Raw genomic sequence first — 19,319 nt, forward strand, 5'->3', positions numbered from 1 at the left:
TCAATTAAAAAAAAAGGAGACTGAATGCATTTCTGTTGGAGAAGGAATGCCAGTTTGTATAACATAGAACCTTCTATACAGTGAAAAAGCAGTTATGGACATCTTTCAAACTGCCTTTCCTTGTTCTCTGCTTTCCCAACCCCCCAAACTGCCCCACTCCAATATCTACCTCCCTCTCACAACTTCTTCACCACCCTGCAAACTGCTGTTACCTCCCTCCCGCACAACTCGCCACCACCCTGCAAATTGCTCCACCCTCCCCACCACAAACAACCTCAGCAATCCCCACAGATACCACACATGCAGAGTGCACACACAAAGCACACAGATACACACACATGCAACCTTTATATACTCAAAATAATTCCCTTGCTATGATATACTGCATTTTAAGTTATTTGGATATGTATATTTCATTTTCTTAGTTGTTTCTGCTCAGACCTTTACAGTTTATTGCCTTATTAGTTGCTCTAAGGCATTGGCAAACTAGGAACATACTTGGAGTCAAAACAATTAGGTAAGCCCTGTCAGATATGTTCAAACTCTGGAGGTTAGGATGCATATCTGGCTTTCTTCAGGATTCTACATATTTTCACATTCATATCCGACTAGAAGGATGGCTAACATGTCTGGAATGAGTTTCAAAACTCCTATCTGCAGACCTTTATTTTCCTTGTGTAAGTGAGATTACCCTGTTTCCAGAGCGACTAGTAGCTAAGACTGTGGGCAAACGAGGTGGGGTGGGGGGTCAGAATAGTGGAGGGCAGCTCTAGTCACAGAGATTGTGAATAGGATCCAGCCATTAAGAGGTTTTTGGCAACTCATACACCCCCTTGTATTTATGTGCTAATGAGTCCACGTTCTATTTTAGAGTAGCGTATAGGGCATGTAGCATAAGTGCACACATGGCATGCATAACTACACATGCACAATTATAGAATTGCCCTCCAAACAAAATCTTAAAAAAAAAAAATAGAGAGAGGAAGTGACGTCACCGATGTAGCCGGTAGCCTGGTTGCAGAGCTCCGCAGGTTAAAGATTAAAAAAGTGTAAGAAACCCCGATAAAGCACGAGGGATTCCCCGCAAAAGAAGAAGCAAGGCAGCTATAGTAAATGGCGGCCAAAAAGAAATTGGCAAAATTTAAATATGCAGGGGAATCGCCGAGGGTAGCGAGTAAGGCGAAAACACCACTTCCCCCGCGTGGAGCAAAAATGGCGCCGGACGAAATGGAGTCTGATAATGATAACGAGGAGCAAGTCGCTGGTGAGATTGAAGTAGAGCGGAGCGAAATTATACGATGGTTTAAAGAACTTAAAACAGAGATGATTAATACCAGGAAAAGCATTCAAGCTGCAGTTACGGAACTCTGCGAAGAAGTGAAAGATATGGGCGGCCGAATGGTAGAGACGGAGGAGCGGATTGAAACGATGGCGGGAGAACTACAAACTTTGAGGAAGAGTGCTTTTAAAGAACAGCAAGAACGAAACCTCATGGAGCAACGTCTGGAAGACTTGGAAAACCGCTCGCGGCGGTGTAACTTGAGAATTAAAGGCATCCCTGAGGAAGTACAATTCAGGGATGCGGAGAAAGTGGTGCAAGAGATTTGTGACTTTATTTTGGAGCAGGGAAAGGATCCTGAAGAAGGATTGGAACGGCCTGCAATAAAAATTGATAGAGCTCATCGGAGCTTGGGGCCGCAGCGGGGGGATTACCCTCGAGACATAGTGGCATGCTTCCATGAGTTTCAGGTGAAGGAAGCGGTGTGGAGAAAAGCACGTGCATTGGGAGAAATCAAATGGCGCAATGTGCAAGTGCAGATTTTTCAAGACCTGGCGAGATCTACTCTGCAAAAGAGACGAGATTTTAAGGATATTACGAGATACTTGCAAAAGGCGGGCCTGCGCTACAGATGGATATATCCTAAAGGTTTGTTGTTAACAGTGGGAAGCCAGACAAAGAAAATCTTGCAACCTGAGGGAGCATGGAAGATTCTGGCTGCACTGGGATGTACGGACCTGCTGGAGATATCTGAGGCTTCCCAGAATTCCAGCAAAGACAGGCCCCCTAATAGTAAGGGGGGTTGGATCACACAGGGTGGAGGAAGAACTAACAAGAGTCCACCACGAATGGACAGTGAGACTGAAACGGCTGCAGGCACCTGAAAAGAAAAAATGCTGGAGGGCAATGGCCCGGAGTTAAAGCTGAGTAAAAGCACTTCTACAACCAGTGACTTAATGTTAAGATTTACAAAAGGTTTTGGCATATAGGGGCTATTTGGGAGCATGAATGGGGAAAAGAATGATGTATGTTGATGAATGATGGGGTATGTTGGGGATAAAGAATGGAAAGGGAACCCATCGGAATGACACTTCCTTAGGGATATCACTGGCAGTTAAGGCTAGTGAACAGACGAGGGGATTTTCTGGGAGGGGGGAGGGACAGGGGAGGGAAGGGGAGGTGGGAGGGATAACAGTTGGTTCGTGGAATGTAAATGGCATGAATACTCCAGAAAAAAGAAGTATCATAAACAGGGAAATTCGAAAAATGCAATGGGATATCAGTATGCTGCAGGAGACACACATTCAAAAGAAAGACGAGCGGTTAATACAATATAAAAATATGGGGAAGAGTTACTTTTTGGCGGACCCTAGAGGGGGGAAAAAAGGAGGTCTTGCAATCTATATTAAAGATACGGTCCCTTTTATTCATGAACAGACCTATTCAGAAGAACAGGGCAGGTGCATTGCGGTTAAAGGTAAGATCAATAACCAGCTAATTACTTTGGTGAATATTTATGCACCCAATGAGGGACAGGGGGCATTTTTTGAGACCCTAAGGTTAGAATTACTCCAATTTGTGGCGGGCAATGTAATTTTAGGGGGAGATTTCAATTGGGCATTAACAGATCTTGACTACTCTAAGGGCAGGAAGGGTGGTAGACAGGCTAATACGTCTAAATTACTAAGACTGGTTAAGGAGCTAGATTTAATCGATGTTTGGAGAATGCAACACCCCGGGCAGCGGACCTATTCCTCCTACTCTCATGCGCAGCGCTCATACACACGGATAGATACAATTTGGGGATCTCGCAACTTATGGGGTAAGGTTCGGGACTCTGATATTGGGAGTATACATACCTCGGACCATGCCCCTATATGGATCTCATGGAGGGGATTGGGGAGAGAACGGGGACAAACATTTTGGAGATTAAATGAATCCTTGCTTGATTCTGCAGAGGCATGCGGGGAAATTCGAAGGGTGATACGGGAATATATGGAGGACAACGATACAGGGGATGTAACGGATGGGACCCTATGGGATGCCCTGAAGGTGGTAGTAAGAGGTCATTTGATTAAGAAAGGTAGTCAATGGAAAAAAGAGGGTCAAGTCCAGGAATTGAGGGTACGACAAAGATTGGCTTTTCTGGAAGCCCAACATCAGGGAGGGCGGTGTCCTGAAGCGATAAGGGAGCTGCGAGAATGCAGGGCAGAGCTACAACAAATACAAATTAGACAGATGGAATACCACAGAAAGTTAATAAAACAAAAATTCTTTGAATTCAGTAATAAAGCTGGCAGGATGTTGGCGCGCAATTTGCGGCAAAGGGTAGTGGGAAACACTATAACTAAACTAAAGGGAGCGGGTGACGGTTTGATGTATCAGGACAAAGAAATTAGGGAACAATTTGCCCGATATTATGCAGCTCTTTACTCATCAGAAGTGAAAATTACAGTGGAGGAGATTCAAGAATATTTAGGTGGGATAGGATTACGCAGCTTAACTGAGCAGCAGAGGGAGTCCCTGGACAAACCCATAACGGCAGATGAGATAGATAAAATTATTAAGGGCTTGAAGGGGGGTAAAGCACCTGGACTTGACGGGTATACGGCTAAATTCTATAAGATACTGGGACAGGAGCTAAGGCCACTCTTAGTGCGGGTAGGGAATGAATGCTTCAAATCAGGGACCCTACCGAGGAGCATGTATGAGGCGGGGATTTCAGTTCTTCCCAAACCTGGGCGAGACCCAACAATATGTGGTTCATATAGGCCGATTTCTCTTATAAATATAGATATTAAAATATTGGCCAAGGTAATGGCAGAGAGGATTAATAAATTTCTCCCTCAATTAATCCACACGGATCAAGCAGGTTTTATACCTAAGAGACAAGTAGCTGATAACATTAGGAGAACCCTTAATATTGTTTGGGAGGGCCAAAATAGGGAGGAGGCTTTGGTGCTGTTAACAACTGACGCAGAAAAGGCCTTTGATCGGGTTGAGTGGATTTACCTGTGGGAGGTATTAAAAGTCATAGGATTTGGGCCAGGGATCATATCATGGCTAAGGGGATTGTATGCGAGACCTGTGGCAAGGATAAAGGCGAATGGAGGATATTCGGATCAAGTGCAGATACAAAGGGGTACCAGACAGGGCTGTCCCCTCTCTCCCTTGCTTTTTGCCATTGCGATCGAGCCTCTTGCGCAGAAAGTTCGGGAGACAGCTCAAATAAAGGGTCTCTATGTGGGGGATAGGGAACATAAAATAGCTCTGTTTGCGGACGACATTCTTTTTTACGTGAGTCATCCAGAGGTGTCGTTAACAAACATCTGCAAAGAGATCAAAGTTTTTGGGGAAATGTCTGGATTTAAAGTCAATTATGATAAATCAGAGGTTTTGGGAGTGGTGGGGCCCCTTTCAGATACTGAAGCTATGTTGGAAAAATTTCCCTTCAGGCAAGCTCGGGAGAACTTTAAATATCTGGGCATTTGGATACCTAGGGACCTAACAAAGTTATATGGTTTAAATTATGGTCCCCTGTTTAGGGAACTGCGCACAGACATGAGCCGATGGAAGAATGGGCTGCTGTTCTGGTGGGGCAGGATAGCGGTGGTCAAGATGAACTTGGTCCCGCGAATGTTGTTTCTTTTCCAAACGTTGCCTTTGGAAGTTCCACCAGGGGTTTTGAATAAATTACAATCAGATATTTCACGGTTCGTATGGGGGGGTAAGAGAGCAAGAACATTGAAAAGAATTATGTGGAAGGGAGTAGAGGAAGGGGGAAGAGGACTACCCAACTTAATATGGTACTACCAAGCAGCCCAATTGAAACAAGTGGCGGAGTGGAGTAAAGGAGATAGATCACCAGTGGCGACTTTAGAGCAAAACCTGGTTCCAAGGGGTAATTTGGAGAAAGGTGTATGGGGGTCTGGACAGATGTATAGTTTACCTCAGGGGAATAGTAGTCCCTTTGTGTCCCACTTGCAACATACCTGGGATGTATTAAAAAATAAATTCCGGAAGGGGGTGAAAACCTCTACTTTGGTGCATATAACCCATGAAGATGAGTTTCACGCAGGACAAGAGGGGGGGGGGGTGTTTCGTGAGTGGAACCGAAAGGGCCTGCGGAGATTTAGGGATCTTATGTCGGATGGGGTAATGAGAGACTTTAAGACATTAAAGAGGAAGTTTGATTTACCAGAGTCAGATTATTTTGCATACATACAGGTTAGACATTTTATGACGGGACAGGGGTGGTTGGCATCGGACCCGAGGGAAAAGGAGCTATTGGAAAATATTTGGGTAACCCTGGAAGGTAGGAGGAAAGGAATTTCCAGGTTATATAAATACATTAGGGGAGATAAGATGCTCAAATTGCCCTATATGACTGCAGGGAACGTGATTTAAATATGGAAATGAGTGTGAAGGAGTGGGAGAGGATGTGTTTAGAGGTGAAAAAAGCATCGGTGTGTGTACTAATTAAAGAAAATGCATACAAAGTTTTAAGTAGATGGTATTACACACCAGACAGGCTAAAGCGAATGTATCCTATGGTATCTAATCGATGCTGGAGGTGTGAAGCAGAAATAGGAAATTTTTTACAAGTCTGGTGGTCGTGTCCTCTTATACAGACTTTTTGGGTAGAAGTTGCTATGCATTTGACGCGCCTATTGGACACGCAGTTCCCGGTGGAACCAAAGTGGTGTTTGCTGGGATGGGGAAATAAAAGGGGCCAGAAGTGGCAGAAGAGGCTTAAAAGACTGGGGTTGGCAGCCGCCAAGCTGGAGATAGCAGCCCATTGGAAACAAAGACTGGGCCCTACAATCACAGACTGGACAATGAGAATCAAGAACATTGTGGGCCTAGAACAATTGACTGACAAAAGACAAGGCAGATGTAAGCCAGATGCGAAAGAATGGTCTCAAATAGAACGATTATGGAGTAGTGAATTACCTGTATAGGAGATTTAGCCAAGAGGGAATAAGGTGGGAGCAGGGGAGGGGGGGGGGGAGTTGATTTGGGTGGGGAGAAAATTATCAAAAATGATTGTGATTTACAGTTGATGTTGGACTTTATTTGTTTGACATATCAGTGCAGTCGGTTGGCTGTTCTGGCAAGCATTGTACTTTTTCCATTATGTTGTGTTCAATAAACAATTTCAAATTAAAAAAAAAAAAAAAATAGAAACAACCTATAATTGTAAACTGCTCTTACATATTTAATTGCATCTTTAATAAATGTTCAACCAAACTCAATGCAAGCTATATGTCACTTCGAAGCACCAAGTCCTAATTTTACTACATATATCACTAGAAAAGGTAGGAGGAAAAGATTTCAGAAGCTCAGAATATCTTGGTCCGTTTTTGACCATCAGACTGACAGCACATACCTTTTTTAATGATATATGTAGTAAAATTAGGACTTGGTGTTTTGAAGTGACATGCATTGAGTTTGGTTGAAGAGTTTCATATAGCAAGCCCAATTTTTAATTTTCAGTTATTAAATATTGCAGATTACTAAGATCCATTGTAAAATGTATTCTCCGAGGACAAGCAGGCTGCTTATTCTCAAGCATGGGTCGACGTGCATTTCGGCCTGGGAACCAGCATTTTGCCATAGCAAAGAGAAAAACTTTGCTAGAGTCTTCTGGCGCACATGCGCGGACTGACTTCCCGCCCGCTGTGTGAGCGTGTACCTCAGTTTCTTTTTTTCCACGACGAAGTGCGTCAAAATCCTCCTGTGATCCTTGTTAAGGCCTGGGAAAAGAGTCTTCTTTTTTGAGTATTTTTAACGAGTTTTTCGTCTGGTTTTTTTTTTTTTTTTTGGTTTGTTTAAAAAAAAGAGAGAGAGAGAGGATTCCTTTACAAACTCCTTAGCTCTTTTTTCCAAGTTTTAAGTTTTCTTTGTTTTTTTGACGTGGCCAGTTTTTAGGCCACGTGGTCGGGTTTCTCCTTTTTGTGCCCCTTTTTTCTTGGCACAATTGAGTCCTTTGATTTCACTGGAGCTGTTTTTCCTTCCATGTCATCGAGGACACCCAGCGGCTTCAAACGTTGAGTGCAACCGGACCATTTCAGGTACCGATACCAATTCCTGGTGTATCCAGTGCCTAGGGCCCGACTACAGCCCAGCTGCTTGTAATCTGTGTCTTCGCATGAAGAAGCGGACCCAAGTAGTTCGAGAAGCCCAACGCAAGAATCTTTTTGGGGCTCGGCCCGGTCCTTCGACGTCGGCGGTGTCAACATTGAGGGACGCATCAACGTCAGGAGCAAAGGTAATGTCTGCTGAGGGGCTAAGACATGCTGGGAGCAGTGATGCATCGAGTGGGTCTCCACCTGTCTTGAGGCCTCCTGCTACGCAGGCCACCCAGGACTGACCATCGTCAGACCCGACCCCAAGGAGACGTGAGGATTTCATTTCCTCATTGGCACCGAGCAAAGGCGAAGAAGCACCATCATCGATCTCCTTCGACACACTGTGCCAGGAGCTCTGGGGCTTCGAAGGATTCGTCACCCGAGAAGCATTGGGGCCGAGAGGATCGCTCCCCCTCCATACAGGAGGTGCCAATGCGTTGGCCTCTTAGCAGCTCAGTACCAGCACCTGAGCTTCAGCAGATTCTGCCACCGGCTGATCCACTGACCCCGCAGCCTTCTCCGATGGCGGCTCTCGATGAGCACATCCAAGCCCTGCTTCCAGAACTTCTGGAAGGACTGCTGTGCCAGTCTGCTTCAGTGTCGGGGGTTCTTGCGCCTTCTGTGCCGTCTGCTGCAGCGGCGTCTGGCCCTTCACCTGTGGTGAGGTCCCTGTCTTCGGTGCGGCTTGCGGCGCCGGTGTCGGCTGCCACCCAGGTCGAGTCCCCTTCGACGTCAGTGGAGCAAGCTTCGCCACAGTCCATGCGGGGCGGCAGGCTCAGTCTCTGAGTTCCCTTAGGGAGGTACTTTCTGATACTGAGGAGGACCGTTCGTGGGAGTCAGAGGGAGATCCCAGGTACTTTTCTTCTGATGAGTCCTATGGGATTCCCTCTGAACTTCCCCTCTGCCTGAAAGGAGATTGTCTCCTCCTGAGAGTCTTCCCTTTACATCTTTTGTCCAGGAAATGGCTACGGCTGTTCCATTCCCTGTGGAGGTGGAGGATGAGCCCAGGGCTGAGATGCTCGAGGTCCTGGATTATCCATTTCCACCCTTAATCGAATAAGTGCCAGCTTCACCCTGGAACTGCCAATGCAATAGCTTGTTTCGGCTTAGGCACTAACCAGGTTAGAGGCCGACCGAAACTGCTTTTTTTCGGTTTCGGACAAAACTGCTACTAAACTGTTTAGACACTTTCAGCGAAAACTGCACTGAAACTTACAGCCTGGTTTCAGCTGAAACAGATAACTAAAGTTTGGTTGTATGAATGTGAACCAGTGAGTCTCACTGGGGATTGTCAGAGCTTGCAGTCGGTAGCCTTCTGTTAACCCACAGGCGATTATTACCCTCCAGCCCCAGGCAAGCACAGACTGACAAGTGGGAGAGCCGTTTTAACAAGGAGTTCTTGACAAGTCTGGCATGTTTAGGTTCTCAAGTCAATGTAGATGTAGTTAAATAAATTCTGAGACAGGAACTTTGTGAGAACTTGTAAAAAAAAAGTTATGATTACCAGCATTTTATGCTTACCCAAACTATGCACAATTAACAATAGAAAATAGCATTGAGATATTTCCCATTTTGTATTTAGTTATAAAACTGATTAAGGACAAGCATGATGTAGATTCTTACTAAAGTAGGGTAAGGGAATCCAGACACTGGTCTACATTGCAGACATTACATTAGCCTGATGCACAATCCAGAGTAAAAAAAAAAAAAAAAGCGCATTGATGTTAGTGAATGTGAGAACTATATGCATCTGAAATATCAGCAATACATTTCTCAAATTATTTTCTAATATATAAACGTAATTTCTTTGTAATATCATGTTCCTACTAATACTATAAGCTGACTTGTGCTTGAAAACAGTCACTGCAGGTTCATTTCTCATAGAATCTAGCTTCTGCACATCACAAGTTTGATTTAAAATGCTACATCTTCATCTTACCCAAAAGAGCCTGGAAATTCTTTATAATCACTTAAATAGTATCCAAGCCAAAATATATGAAATAATTTAAGTAATGAAAGACCATATTTTATTTCCAACCAAAATAGCCTCAGCTAATGAAACAAACTAAGAGCCACAGTGCTCTCCTGCTACTTAAATTGATTTGAGTATCAGCTCCCTTATTTCTATATTATACCATCTTATATTATAGAAAGCTGTTCTAGAAACAACAAAAGGCTGCAGGTGCCCCACCTCTTGAGTTAGCCTTTCTCCTGGCTGACTAGAAACCTGCTGCCAAGCCACTGGAACAGAAGCTGGCACTGTATTCTGACAGAGGATGGGAGGGAGAAGGTAGGAAAAGAGCAAACAAAGGCAAGCAAAAAGGAAAAATACATGTTGCAGATTATTAAACACACATTTCCCTAGCTCCTAAAACATGTAGATGGAAACCTCATTTGTTAACTACTGTTTCATTTCTGATAACATTTTCTGTAAATAAAAGGGATACCAATATTATTTTAAATGTAGAAACTATATACTCGTTTGATTGCATTTGTAATTTATACCATCTTTTATCTGATATGATCCCTATAATTGTATATAAAATGGTTACATTGACACTGGTTAACAATTTTAATTCTCTAGCAAGTTTGTAATGCAAGTTGATGACATCATCATTGCTTGCAGCGTTTTATTTATTTATTTATTTTTGTACTGTTGTGAGTCTGCTTAGGTTAGGCCTGCCACATCTGTCTGTTTTACTCCTTTAACCTCTTGGCTCCTGAACCTTGTGCTTGGACTTCTTGCTTGGTATTCTTTTGGATCCTTATTTACTTCAAACCTCTGCCTTGGATTCCTACCTCCTTACCTGGTTCCTTGCTGGAAGGCGTTTTGGATTTCCAGTTATCACCTCAATTGTGTTTTCTCCTCAGATCATACTGTGGAGGATCACTAGGTCTCCGCTGGGCAGGAACTCCTGAAGGACTTATTGGACCAGAAATTCCACCACTGCCTTCGCGAAACAGACACCCAAATTTAAGGTACCTTCTTTTGTTGCTATTTCTGTGGACTACCTGTGGCTTGGGCAGCATCCGAACAATATTGTTTAAAAATAAGGGCAAAGTTTGACACCTACAGAGGTATTTGCTTCCTGAGCAGTTGCTTATGATTTATTGAACAAAATCATTAGAAGTGATCTGAAAAGAGTCTGTCAGAAACCCAATGTTGCTTTGGTCTTTGATGCAGTACTGTCATGAAATATGTTTAAAACAACACATGAGCCTTTATGCAGTCTTCGTTAATTTGACTAAAGCCTTCATGTGTGCTCTCTCTGCTCTTTAATAAATGTTTACTGGCATGAGATGCAATATTCTCTCACACCGAGGATGTGTCTCCAGGAGCTTCTGGCCAGGAGGGAAGTGTTAGAACTGCTGTTGCTGTGATTTGATTATTAGGCATGTAGATAGCTGTGCAGCTGGTGGACGTGAGGATCGCCTGGTCACTTGCCTGACTGGTGCGAAGGTGGAGGTCCTCACCCGTCACCTAGATAGGATTTTAGACAGTGCTGGGGAGGAGCCGGCTGTCTTGGTACATGTGGGTACCAATGACATATGAAAATGTGGGAGGGAGGTTCTAGAAGCCAAATTTAGGCTTTTAGGTAGAAAGCTCAAATCCAGAACCTCTAGGGTAGCATTTTTCGAAGTGCTTCCCCATTCCACTTGCAGGGCACAAGAGACAGGCAGAGCTGCGGAATCCCAATGTGTGGATGAGGTGATGGTACAGGGAAGAGGGTTTTAGAATTCTAAGGAAATGGGCAACATTCTGGGGAATTGGGAGCCTGTTCCAGAATGATGGGATCCACCTTAACCAGGGCGGGACCAGGCTGCTGGTCCTGGGTCTGTCATTTAAAAAGGAGAGCAAGAACCTGGGGGAAGGCCAACAGTCGTTCAGAAGCACATGGTTCGGAACAAGGTATCTTTCAAAGATATCACCAAAACAGGGAAGATAGGATATCCCGATTGTGAGGTTGCAATAGAGACCAAAGTAAGCCAGGTGTCTTTAAATAAAAAGCAGACAAAAGATTGCAAATTAATACTGTAAACAACTGAGCAAGATGTAAATAGGAACAACAAACATAGTTTGAAATGTCTGTATGCGAATGCCAGAAACCTAAGAAATAAGATGAGAGAGTTAGAATATATTGCACTAAATGAAAAATTAGATATAAAAGGCATCTCTGAGACCTAGTGGAAGGAGGATAACCAGTGGGACACTATCATACCAGGGTGCACAAATTATTTTGTAGTGATAGGGTGGATCGAATTGGTGGAGGGGGGTAGCATTAAGGAAGGCCTTGACTCAGATTGAAAATTCTGCAGGAGACAAAATACATCTTGGAATCCCTATGGATTGAAATTCCATGTGTAAAGGGGAAAAGGATAGTGATAGGCATGTACTACCGTCCACCTGGCCAGAATAAACATACGGATGTAGAAATGTTATCAGAAATTAGGGTGGCTAATGAACTGGGGACTGATAATGGGGAGAAAACCACACTGAGAGTCTAAACAAAGTGAAACATATATCAAATGGGGAAGAGCCCAGTACAAATTTGCAAATATATATGGTCACTGAAATTGGAATTAAAATACGAGGAAAAAGACCTTAAAATACCCTGATGCTTAATACAATTTCGGTGTCTTCTACTGGGGTTGGTACTTCATCGTTGGTCTATAAAAACCTTGTGATGTGAATTTTATACCTTATTTCTTTATTGACAACTTTATTATTTAAATTTTTTCCTTTCAGTTAAAAATTGTTTTTGAAACTTTCTGTCCACACTCTGATTTGTGTTCACATAAAAGTGCCCAGTCTTGCAGCACAACGATCATGGGAATGATTTCTTATTTCATAATAATTCCATCCTCTCATTCATGAAACAATAAAAAAGTCCAGCACTTAACTGACACCCAATGGTGGCCAAACCCGTTTCACTCAAAACGGCTTCCTCAGGGGTTACTTATTTTTAGGAAAGGTGGTCTCATGTATTTTTCATGATAACCTATAGACCATATACAATTTGAAAGCATTAAAAAGGGGAAAACGGACCAACTTACTTAACATGATCATATATTAATGACATCTCAAGAATCTTGGTATAAACCACAGTATTTGTTTAAAAAAACCAAAAAACAAAGCCTTATTATTGATATTTATTAATATGAGCTGATCCCACTCACCAACCAACTGATTGCCAGCGTGCTGTTGAAAGAAAGTTGAGGGTTTGCTACAAAATGGCATTCCTATGTATATCACCCGATTCCTGAAACTTTATCACAAAATGACAACATGTGTTTGCATTATGGAACAATTGATTATAATTCTGTTTGTGTTTCAATTGAAGGGTGTATGAAAGTGATTCTCTGAGGACAAGCAGGCTGATATTCTCACATGTGGGTGACGTCACGTCGGCCCCAGAGGATTTTGTAGCAAAATCGCAAAAGTCTCTTCCAGTGCGTTCTGTCGCGCGAGACGAGTACACCGCGCATGCGCAGACATGACTTCCCGCTCGCCGCACGGACACGGTCCTCGGTTGTTTTCTTTCCGCGTCTGAGGAGACACGGAGTTTCACTTCGCGTTTCTTCGGATCCCAGAGTGAAGGTTTCTTCGTCGAATTGTTTAAAAAAAAAAACCAACCCAATTTCCTTTATTTTCTTTACTTTCTTCATTAAAGTTTCCTTTCTTTTTCGTTTGCGACCGTTCTTAGGTCGCTCGGTCGGGTTTTTCCCTTTTTGTGTCCTTATTTTCTGATACCATCGCGTCCTTTGATTTTGCGGAGGCTATTTTTCCCATGATGTCATCGAAGACGCCCAGCAGCTTCAAGCCTTGCGCCCGCTGCAACCGGACTATCTCTGGCACTGATCCGCACTCCTGGTGCCTTCAGTGCCTTTGGCCTGACCATCTTCAGGAAAGCTGTAAGTTGTGCCTAAAAATGAAAAAGCGCACTCAGCTTTCTAGAGAGGCCCAGAGAGAAAAGCGTTTTGGGTCCGACCGGGACGTCGGCGTTGACATCGGTACTGTCGACGTCGAGGGCAGTGTTGGCATCGGGAGACCGGGTACAGGCTGCCAAGAGACCAATGCACGCTGGGAGCAGTGATGCATTGAGCGGGTCTCCACCTGCCTCGGCATCTCCTGCTTTGCAGGCCCCCCGGGACCGACCTCTATCGGACCCGGCCCCGAGGAAGCGTGTGGATTCCACGTCTTCCTCACCGGTACTGAGGAGTCTCGATGACGCGTCGGGTGAAGGCCAAGAAGCACCGTCATCGTTCTCCTTCTCGACACGGTACTGCGAGCTCCGGGTCATCGAGGCATTCGGTAACCAAGAAGCGTCGATGCCGAGAGGATCGCTCTCCCTCTGTTATGGAGATATCGACGCTCAGGTCGTCTGACAGCCCGGTACCGGCTCACCAGCCTCTGCAGATTCTGCATCTGACACCCACACCGGCACCGCAGCCTTCCCCGACAGCTTCTGTAGATGAGTGCATCAAGGCTATTTTTCCAGATTTCATGGAAGCGCTGCTGAACCATTTGCACCCGGCACCGGAGGTATCGGTACCGACGGCTCCTGCGGCATCGTGCCTTTTGCCGGTGGTGAGGTCTCCTTCTCCGGTACCACCTCCAGTATCGGGGTCGGTTGCCTCCCGGGTCAACTCTCCATTGCCTTCAGTGGAGGAAGCTTCACCGGAGTCTCCTGGGGAGTTGACTTCTCGACACCGTCATAGAGGTCACCACACCTCTATGTCGAGACGGGCTCGGATCTGGGCTGCTCTTTCTGAGCCCCATCCGATGAAGGCTTATCTGATGAAGATGGGGGTCATGGAGTTTTCTCGAGGATTCTCTAGATCTTCCATCTGATTCGACCCCCTAACCTCAGAGACAGCTCTCCCCTCCGGAGAGCTTGTCTTTTTCATCTTTTGTGCGGGAAATGTCTGAGGCCATTCCCTTCCTTGTGGAGATTGTGGATGAGCCCAGGGCCAAGATGCTCGAGGTCCTGGATTATCCATCTCCACCTAAGTCTTCTACCACAGCTCCTTTTCATGATACACTCAGGGAAGTGCTGATGAGGAACTGGGAGAAGCCTCTTTCTTCTCCAACTATTCCCAAAAAGTGTGAATCCCAGTATCAGATCCACGGGGAACCCAGTTTCGTCCGGCCTCAGTTGCCTCCTGACTCTGCGGTGGTGGATTCCGCTCTCAGAAGAGCTAAGAGTTCTAGGAACTTTGCCTCGGTGCTCCCGGGGCGAGAGCATAGAACCTTAGATTCTTTTGGGAGGAAGGCGTATCAGGCTGGCATGATCGCTTCCAAAATTCAGTCGTACCAGCTAATCACAAGCATTCATTTGCGGAACTCAGTGCGGCAGCTTGAGAGCTTGGTTGGATCACTCCCACCGGAGCAGGCCGAACCCTTTCGCCAAGTGGTCAGGCAGCAGAAGGCGTGTCGCAAGTTCCTGTCCAGGGGCATTTACAATACTTGCGATGTGACATCCAGGTTTTCTGCTATGGGTATAGTGATGCGCAGACTCTCATGGCTGCGTGCCTCTAACCTGGAGGAACGAACTCAGCAGAAAATTGCGGATATCCCTTGCCGGGGGGATCATCTTTTCGGTGAGAAGGTCGAGGAGTTGATTGATCATCTCTATCAGCGTGATAACGCTATGGACTCTCTCTCCCACCGGGTGCCCTCTGCATCCACTTCCTCATCCAGGAACTTTTTCAAAGGGAAGAGAAGTGCGCCTTACGCCTCTAGGGGCCGTAAGTACACTCCTACTTCTTGACAGCCGGTTCAGGCTCTGCCACAGCACGCTCGTTCTCGTCAACAGCGTGCGCCCAAGCAGGCCCCTGCAGCTCCCCAGCAAAAACCAGGGACGGGTTTTTGACTGGCTCCAGTTGAGCATAGCCACCATAAATCTGTCCGTGCCGCATGATCTGCCGGTCGGGGGGAGGTTGGAATTTTTTCACCAAAGGTGGCCTCTGATAACCTCCGACCGGTGGGTTCTTCAAATAGTCCGGTTAGGATACACCCTCAATCTGGAAACCAAGCCTCCAAATTGCCCACCGGGAGCTCAGTCCTTCAGCTCCCAACACAAGCAGGTACTTGCAGAGGAACTCCCCGCCCTTCTCAGCGCCAATGCGGTCGAGCCCGTTCCACCAGGGCAAGAAGGGCTGATATTCTATTCCAGGTACTTCCTTGTGGAAAAGAAGACAGGGGGGATGCGTCCCATCCTAGACCTAAGGGGTCTGAACAAATATCTGGTTCGAGAAAAGTTCAGGATGCTTTCCCTGGGCACCAGTGGCGTAGCCAGTCGGCCAATTTTGGGTGGGCCTGAGCCCAAAGTGGGTGGGCACAAAATTTTCTCTCTGTCTCTGCCCCCTTCCTCCCCGCACTCTCCACATCTCCCCCGGCACCTCCCAATTCAAAATATACTTTAGCTCATAAAGATCCCCAAGCTCTGTCAGCTGAAAACTTCCTTTGAAGACAGCCACAAATCTCTTTTACCAAGCTTGGCAGGCAGCAATAGCAACAATGCCTTGAGTCACCGATGCTGGCACCCCATGCATGCTTAGTTATCGGTGGCTCAAGGATGTTGCCGCCATCTGCCAAGCTTAGTAGAAGGGAGTTTTAGCTGCTTTTAGAGGAGGTCCTCAGCTGATGTAGGTTAGGGATCCCCACCAGCTACAGCAAGGGTCGGGACTAGTGTTAGACATGCTAGGGCCCAGACTCTCACCAGATACAGAACAAGGGATCACAAATTAGAAATAAAAATATGTAGACAAAAATTGAACTCGGAACCTCGGCATGTTACAGTGGAGAAATAAAATCAGAAATATATTTCTTTTTTTCTACTGAACACAATAAAATGATATCCGCTGTGCACATTTCTCAAGCTAACAAATTTCAGTTAATAAATTCAAAATAAAATGTCTTTCCTACCTTTGTTGTCTGGTCATTTTATTTTTCCATTATGTTGGTTCAAGTTTCTCTTTTCCACTTTCCTGTCTTTCTGTTAATTCTCCTTCAAGCAGCTACTATTCATTTGTCTTTTCTCCACTCTCATTCCATTCCCTCACTACACTGACATATTGATGTTTGTTTCATTTTAGCTCTTTCCTATCTTTTTTCTTTCTTTCCTGCTCTCTGTCCACTAAAATTTCATCTTCTAATCCTTTTCCTTTTTACTTTTCAGATACCTATCTGATTGCCATCTCCTTCTTTCACCCACTAGCTCTCCTATTCCCCCATCTCACTCCTTCTCCAGCCTTCCATCTTCAGTCTACTCCCCGTAATCACTATCATCCTCTCGCTCATTTCCTTACCACCCCCTTGGCCTTCCACATGGTTCCACCATCCCAGTGTCTGCCTCCTTCCAACCCTTCTAGCCCAGCATCTGCTCCCTTTTTCTCCTCTCCACCCTCTATCCCCTCCTAACATCTTCCTGTCCTTTCGCTCTTTCCTCTTGCCCTTTCCCCCAGGGGCCAGCATTTCTCCCCCTCTTCCCTCCCACCCACATTCCAGCATTTCTCCCTCACTGTCTTCTACCCCTGGATCCATCTCCCTCCTTCTTCCCCCTCCTCCGCCCTCATGTTCAACATTGTTCCCTCTTTTCCTCTTCTCTCTCACCCTTGCATCCCAAGTCTAACATCTGTTTCCCCCTTTGCAGCATCTCTTCCACCACTGTGTAACATTTCTCCTTTATCCCTCTCTCCCCTGTGCAGTACTTTTTCCTCCCCTCCCAGGTCCAACATTTCTCCTTCTTTTGTCATTCACCCCTCCTTCCCTCCCCACCCTACCCTACATCCAGCAATTATCCCTCTCTCTCCTCCCATATCCCAATAATGATCCCCTTTCTTCTACTCTCCCATGCATGTCTCCCTCTCCTACACCCCCCCTGCATCTCTCCCTCTCCTCCCTAACAATTTCCCTCACTCCTACCCCCTGTGTAGCATCTCTTTTCTTTCCCTCCCTTCCACTCCCATGCCCAAGCAGCCCAACAATTTTATCTTCTCTCCAAACCTCCCTCCATGCAGCATCAGGAGCATCACGGCACCAGCACGTTTCAAAGGGTTGCTGGCAGCATGTAAGAGAGAATTGCTGTACTGCTGCTGACTGACCCAGAAGCCAGCAGCAGTGATTCTTACACGCTACCAGCAACCCTTTGAATCGGCGCAGCAGAAGAGAGAAGGCAGATTCGGTCCCTGCATTTTTTTCTTCGATCATCGCCGGCAGCGCTGCCATTCACACAGGCAGCTTCGCTCCCTTCTGCCGCGTCCATCCGGCCCACTCTGATGCACTTCCTGTGTACGTAGGGCCAGATGGACGCAGCAAAGGGGGGGCGGAGCTGCCTGTGTGAATGGCAGCGCTGCCGGCGACGATCGAAGAAAAGAATGCAGCGCTGGCGGGGAGGACAACGAATTTGTGCAAGCGAGCAAGCGACGTGGGCAGGCGGGCCTGGAGGGAAATTGGGTGGGCCTGGGCCCACCCGTGGCTACGCCCCTGCTGGGCACCCTTCTTCCCATGATTCAGGAAAACGATTGGCTATGCTATGCTCTCTGGACTTAAAGGATGCTTACACACATATCTCGATACTTCCAGCTCACAGGAAGTATCTGCGGTTTCGGCTGGGAAAACAGCACTTTCAGTACTGTGTGCTGCCTTTTGGCTTGGCGTCTGCGCCCAGGGTCTTTACCAAGTGCCTGGCAGTTGTTGCAGCGTCTCTACGCAGACTGGGAGTGCATGTGTTCACTTATCTGGACGATTGGCTGGTGAAGAGCACCTCCCACGACGGGGCTTTACAGTCCATGCGGATGACTATTCAAGTGCTGGAGCTACTAGGGTTTGTCATCAGTTACCCAAAGTCCCATCTCAACCCATGTTCAAAAATTGGAATTCATTGGGGCCCTGTTGTGCACGAAGACAGCTTGTGCCTATCTTCCCGAGCCAAGAGCGGACAACCTTCTGTCTCTAGTCTCCAAGGTTCAAGTGTCTCAGCAGATCACAGCTCGGCAGATGTCGAGACTTCTGGGCCACATGGCTTCCACAGTTCATGTAACTCCCATGGCACATCTTCACATGAGATCAGCTCAGTGGACCCTAGCTTCCCAGTGGTTTCAAGCTACAGGGAATCTAGAGGATGTGATCCAACTGTCCATCGACTTTCTGAATTCACTTCAGTGGTGGACAATTCGATCCAACCTGGTTTTGGGGCGCCCATTCCAAATCCCTCAGCCACAAAAAGTGCTGACGACGGATGCATCCCTCCTAGGCTGGGAAGCGCATGTAGATGGGCTTCACACTCAAGGAGCTTGGTCCCTTCAGGAAAAGCGTCTTCAGATCAACCTCCTGGAGTTGCAAGCGATCTAGAACGCTATAAAGGCTTTCAGAGATCAGTTATCCAACCAAATTATTCTGATTCAAACAGACAATCAGGTTGCGATGTACTACACAAACAAGCAAGGGGGCACCAGATCTCGCCATCTGTGTCAGGAAGCTGTGCAGATGTGGCTTTGGGCTCGCCAACACGGCATGTTTCTCCAAGCTGTTTATCTGGTCGGCGTAAACAACAGTCTGGCCGACAGGTTGAGCAGGATAATGCAACCTCACGTGTGGTCACTGAGCATGGCTGTCGTCAGGAAGATCTTCCGAGTGTGGGGCACCCCCTCAGTGGATCTTTTTGCCACTCAATTCAATCACAGAGTCCCTCAGTTCTGTTCCAGATTACAGGCCCTTGGCAGGCTAGCGTCAGATGTCTTTCTCCTTCATTGGGGAACAGGCCTTCTGTACATGTATCCTCCTATACCTCTGGTGGGGAAGACTTTGCTGAAACTCAAGCAAGACCGCGGCACCATGATGCTGATAGCGCCTTTCTGGCCGCGTCAGATCTGGTTCCTTCTTCTTCTGGCGTTGTCCTCCGAAG

At 46.2% G+C, this 19,319-nt stretch overlaps 1 protein-coding gene across 1 annotated transcript in view; it reads left to right on the forward strand.

Moving 5' to 3' along the window:
• Nucleotides 1-19,319, forward strand: part of CREB1 (cAMP responsive element binding protein 1) — a 328,451-nt gene that overhangs the window by 67,245 nt on the left and 241,887 nt on the right. The window contains 1 exon segment of the mRNA XM_030209357.1: nt 10,282-10,389. The gene's annotated coding sequence lies outside the window, so the exon portion shown is untranslated.

This window comes from Microcaecilia unicolor, chromosome 7, assembly GCF_901765095.1.
Source record: "Microcaecilia unicolor chromosome 7, aMicUni1.1, whole genome shotgun sequence".
Taxonomy (NCBI): Eukaryota; Metazoa; Chordata; class Amphibia; order Gymnophiona; family Siphonopidae; genus Microcaecilia; species Microcaecilia unicolor.